At 34.7% G+C, this 6,000-nt stretch overlaps 1 protein-coding gene across 1 annotated transcript in view; it reads right to left on the minus strand.

The window, feature by feature from the left end:
* The window catches only part of TRIM2 (tripartite motif containing 2), a 41,262-nt gene extending 38,531 nt beyond the window's left edge, over positions 1–2,731 (minus strand). Inside the window, exon 1 of the mRNA XM_015825652.1 lies at positions 2,611–2,731. The gene's annotated coding sequence lies outside the window, so the exon portion shown is untranslated. The remainder of the gene's footprint in view (positions 1–2,610) is intronic.
* Between the last annotated feature and the right edge of the window lie 3,269 nt (positions 2,732–6,000).

Below are 6,000 nucleotides of genomic sequence, written 5' to 3' on the forward strand. Positions count from 1 at the left end.
GTTATTTTACCAATGCTTTTAACAACACATTATTAAGTTTAGAATGCTATTTTGAACATGGCGTGCACATAACTTTTCAACTATTTTGCATTATTTGAAACATAGACAGCTAAAAATTCTGAGAATTATCAAAGAGCAAAGAAGAACTCAAGTTAGAAAACAGATGTCAGAGAATATTTGGGGGCTTTCCTTCTTGGATTGCTTATTCATCTTTGACAGCCATTGAGGGAGAGTACCAAACTGAGAACTTAATTTTGTATTGAATGGTAATGGCTCTCCAAAATTTTACACAACAGCTTTCTCAATCCTGCGTAGAAATTCCAGCAACTGAATCCGAAACTTTGTATACCAAATTTCTGTTCTATCTCACTAAAACTATATCCTGGTGAACTTATATCCTGCTTTTTGCAATAAACAGCTGAACGCTATTGGAATCCTGTAATCAAAAGCTTTCAGGTCCTACAGTTATTGGTTTTACACAGTTATAGCCAACAACACCATTATCAATATTCTTAGATAGATACTTGCATTTTAAGTACCAGAGCATGAATCCTATGGTACATATCTTTGCATCTTAAAAAGTAATAAAAGAACATGTTCCAAGCAGCACATCCTAATTAAATCTAGTTCCATTTAAATTCCCCAATGTCCTGGAGTGGCCTTAAATGAGAGGTACTCTGGGAAACTAAATGGCACAGTAGGGCACTGCTATTGTAACTGCTTTCTACTTTAGTGTGCCAATGCTATCAAAGTAGCTTCAGATTGCCCATGAAAAGTTTATTGTGCAGCCCAATATGCTTCAGATCCCACGTCCCTTATTAAGAGCAATTAAAACTGCTTTATTTCTTGTGGCTGTACACAGTTCTCCCATCTTGGTTAGAAATAAAAGGCAAGTAAATTGTGAACAGTCAGGAAAATGGAAGACATGTTCAGTGGCCTTGATTAAAAACCTGGGGTCTAGTGCTTCTCTGGGACTTGGAAAATTTTCTCTCTGTCTAATTTTGATTATCTATATGTCATCATCTCACCGTTTTATTAAATGATAATGTCACATGGACTGTGGAAATTATTTATCAGATAATAAATTGTTGCCAAATATATTCTTAATGAATTTGTCATTTTTAAAGTAATATTCTATTTCAAATGTACATAATATACATGTTCTTTCACAAAAACAAACAGCATATGGCTTTAATTCAGTTTGCAAAATGCATAGCTTTGTATATTATATTGAATAAAGACTCCAGAACTTGTATGTAACCATCCCTGATAAAATATAATAGTCAGACCAGAGAGCTGAAGCCATTATTAGAGGAAAATTAATATGGTTATTGTTTTACTTCAGACAGAAGCAACAGAGAAAGTTTTTTTAAAAGCACAAGTTATGTTCTTTGGAAACACAAATTCATTTTCCAATAAATCCTTCCCCCTACAAGCAAGCCATGTTTTGGTGCTCCTACAAACATGTTGTACAGAACATCAGGAAATACAAAAATCTCCTTATCACCCTTTCTACAGGCCTTTGGGCTTTGAATTAGCTTGCATATGTTGGTGGAGATAGGGATGTGTTTTAGGCATGTTTTTGAGGTGATGCGGACGCCAGTTTTTGCATTTCAATCCATGTGCTTAGAATATAAGATTCATAGAGATTTGAATATGCTTTCAGCTCAATATTACACAGCACAATTCTAAAGTTATTTATCAGTTGTATATATTTCATCTCTGGGTAGTAAATTATCATTATATATTGAATCAATTTGGGAATTCGGTTTTCATAAACTGTAAAAAACCATCTAATCTAGATTTGAGTGATTACTCGTTTTCTAATTTCCAGTACTATGATAATATATTATTTATATTATTTCATCAATGTGTTTGGGTAGGACACTTTTTAAAACAAAGATTAAGTTTATAAAATAGTTTTAATGTTTTCAGTTAACTTTGTATCTCTATAAAAACCAACATTTTGTTTTGTAAAATTATAGAAATGCTTTCTTAATTCCAAATGTTTAGGATAACCTTATTCATATCATTCTTTTGTAAGAATCCAGAAAATTTTTATACACTTTGTGAGGATGAATTATTTTGATATGGGATATTAGAAATACATCATATTAATGCCACAGTTCAGTACTTTTTAGAGGATTTTGTTAATTTCTGATCATAATCTATCCCCCCACTCCAGTGCAGGCACGAAACAATGCTTTGATGTCCTTCTGCACATCAGTATATTTTCTTTCAAAGGTTTTAGAGAACTTCCTCATGATCATTTTCATAATTCTTTTAAAATGCTATCTTTAATCACTGTGTCCTATTAAACTTATTTCACTGTTGTTCCTACTGCTTCCCTGCAAGATAATCTCATAGCTGTTTGATGGAAATTTTAACAAGCATGTCATCGAACACAAAGTAATATTCCTCTTCCAATTTAAGAGAGCCTTCCAGAACACACCAACAAAAATATGACAAATTGCCCAAATCCAGCTTCTGAAATATTTTTAGGATTTTTCCAATCTCAGAAGTACATAAGAAAGAGAAAAGAAAGAACTAATGCTGGGGGTGGGAGAGAGAGAGAGAGAGAAAGAGAGAAATAATTCAAAGCTTACTTACAGGCATTCCATTATAAGTCTTTCCAGGCATTGAAATATAGTCTCTTTGGGGAAAAGAGTTTGCTCCCAGCAGCATTCAGACAATTGGTCCCATTATAGCGATCATGAGGCTGAATTAAAGAGTAGCCTTGCAAAAACATAAACAGCTTGTCAGCACAACCAAAGAGGTGGGACTTAGTCTCATGGGACAGTTCCAGCCAATGATCAGCCTCTTTGGCAACTGTTTGGTTAAGATATAGTGTTTCATTCTTAAAAGGAGAGTGGGGGAATGAGAAAAGCCCACAAGAATAACTGTGCTCATAAATGAATAGGAGCTAAAAAATGCTTTGCACAGGGAAAAAGTAAATCATTCTGTGGAAGGCATCACGTAATGTTTTCTATGAGTCCAGTAGATTTTTAAAAGTATAGACAGACTGTTGGACATTTTATTTTGCACTGAAAATTACAATGTCATGTAGATTGTCATGAGTCCGCAAGGAGAAGGGCGGGATATAAATGTAATTAATAATAATAATAATAATAATTACAGCTTTATATTGCCAAATCTGGTAACAAATGCCATGCCATGACTTTGGGCCACTATTTCTCAGATTAGCCTTCCACTAGAGCAGAGGTGGGTCACTATGATCCCTTTACGACCATGCTGGCTCAGGAATTCTGGGAGCTGAAGTCCACAGGTCATAAAGGGGCCAAAGTTGCCCCCTCTGAAGTAGAGGAATCCTCCAAGAAAAAGAGGAAAAATTATCAGGGAAGCCTACAGGGAATTCTATAAAACATTTCAAAATTGAAATGGCTAGTTTTCACATTTGGGACTGGCTGTCTCTATAATTCTGAAAGTGTTTCAAACTCAAATCAGTGCTTCAAACGTTTCTAAAATGATTACAACAGTCTTTGTAATTTATTAACAGTTCCAGGCAATGATCAGCCTCTTTGGTTAATGTCTTATTAAAATACAGTGTATTATTCTTAAAAAGATAATGGGAGACTGAGAAAATCCCACTTATTCCCCCAATTGTATGCAAACCAGGTTGAATTCTCAATATTTTTCACACAGCTACCCCCTAAATAAGGTGGCTAAGATTTATGGTCCAAAATATATAAACTATAGGTTGATTATCAACTCCTAATACAGGTAGACCATGTTTATCAACCACAGCTGGGTCTGGGAACTCAGTCATTAAATGAAACTCTTGCTAAGTGAAACCATGACCATGTTTATGATCTTTTTTCAGCTTTCCTTTCCTTTACTGACCTGTAATGGTTGTAAATGCGAGGATTGTTTGCCAAGTTCCTTTTTTTGTAACTGTGGTCACGAAACACAAATTACCTGTACATATATATGCACAGATTACACATAATATTGTTACATCCTGGGGAAAAAGAGTGAAATAAAATTATTATGAATAGCTTTTCTCTGAGAAGACGAAAGTGTTTATCTTGCTACTTTAAGGATTAGTGCTTCATTTGCAATACTTTCTAGGATAGAATGTTATGAATTTTCATAACATATTCCTCAAATCAATCAGAGTTTCTGGTGGAATCATTAGATGACATTCACATACTTCATCAGGGCTCTGGGTACCAGATTAGATATGGTAAACAAGTAGATACGATTCTAACAATTTTGGTTTCCTGACTTTTTTGGGAAGCTCACATTATACCACTAGCAATTAAACTGTAATTATATATTAGCAGCATATACAAGGACCTCATACTTTTTTCTGAACTGCCTGAATATGTTCTGATGTATCTTTTCCACTGCCCTAACTTCTGTCAGAATGTATTACTTGCTTTCTGAAAGGCTATTTTGCAAACACAATGCCAAAGCTGTAGTTTTGGTTTCCATTCTCTATGTGGGTGAGTACTCCATTTGATGGCAGCTTGTTGTGTTCATGAAAAGGGCAGCAATATTGTCAGGGCAGGGAGAGGCTCCACTTGGCTCTGGTCTACTGAAAGTACCATTGCTCAGCTTGCCTAAGGACCAGCAATTGTTAGCTATAACAATACAATCTTTCAGCAAATTTTTTTGTAAAATGTCATGGGAAGATTCTGGTGCCATCCACATGACATTTGGTTTTCTTTTTTAATGAATTCTTGCTCAGTTGAACCTCTATTATTGCAGCATTAAATATGTACTTTGTTCACAACGCAACAGAACTGTAACTAATTGCAAAATTCACTGAAAAACAAACTGAAAAAACATATATGAGTCTTTCTAACAAACTTGCCATTTTTTTTCAATCTTAGTAAATACAACAAAATGTGAGTACAAGGTTAACCTTTTTTCCTTGTTACTACACAATTTTTTATTCTCTTCCAAATATTGTTACCTGCAGAAAGAAGAATGGCTACTATTTACTGGAATCTGTTTGAATAAGCTCTAAATGCAGTTAGAATGATTCTGAATGAGCATGAACCCAATCATTTCAGATTCTAAAGTAAAGTTTATGATATAGCATACATAATTCCAGACATTTATGTAATTTTGATCATACATTCTCAAAACAGATTTTTACAAATATCAAAAAAGTTTCTTTTTCTACTTGGCAAAGCTGAAAAAATAATGCATCCTTGTCAAATCTTATGCCATCCAAATGTGTTAGGATGATAATGGCCAGGACTCTAGGCCAGCATAGCCAATGCTGGATTGGCAAAGGATGACTTGTATTTGCATTTTTATTCCAAATAAAAGCTTGTCTAAATCTTTGGATCTAGGAAACTACAATTATATGGGATGACGTAGATATAAATTTTCCACATTGAGGGAAATTGAGTTTAAATCAATGATTCAGTTAACAACCATATTACTAACTAACTGCAACGATTGACTTAACAACTTAAAAATAACTATATGTAAAAGAATTGAAATGGAAACGGTCTGGTCACATAGCAAGAACTAATGGCAGGTAGACGAAGGCAGTCATAGAATGGATCCCACTTGATAAAAAGCATCCATGAAAGAGACCTAAAACAACATGGATTGACGACATCAGCAAGCATTGTGGGCCCAATTGGCAAAAGAACGCTCAGGACTGTATAGGTTGGAAACATGCGGAAGAGGCCTTCATCCTGCAGTAGATAGACAATGGCTAAAATGATATATAAAATAATAAACTATATGTAAAATAAAGGAGTCATGGTGATACAATGGTTATAATTCAATATTGCAGGCTACCTCTGCCCACTACCAGGAGTTAAGGTTGACTCATCCTTCCATCCTTCCGAGGTCAGTAAAATGAGGAACCCAGATTGTTGGGGGCAATATGCTGACTCTGTAAACTGCTTAGAGAGGGCTGTAAAGCAGTGTAAAGCACTATGGAGTGGTATATAAGTCTAAGCGCTATTGCTATCCTCTTTATGTAGTTTTCAAAGCCTCAAATTCAAGCAATTT

Source organism: Protobothrops mucrosquamatus, unplaced genomic scaffold (genome assembly GCF_001527695.2).
Source record: "Protobothrops mucrosquamatus isolate PMUCROS unplaced genomic scaffold, P.Mucros_1.0 scaffold_201, whole genome shotgun sequence".
Taxonomy (NCBI): Eukaryota; Metazoa; Chordata; class Lepidosauria; order Squamata; family Viperidae; genus Protobothrops; species Protobothrops mucrosquamatus.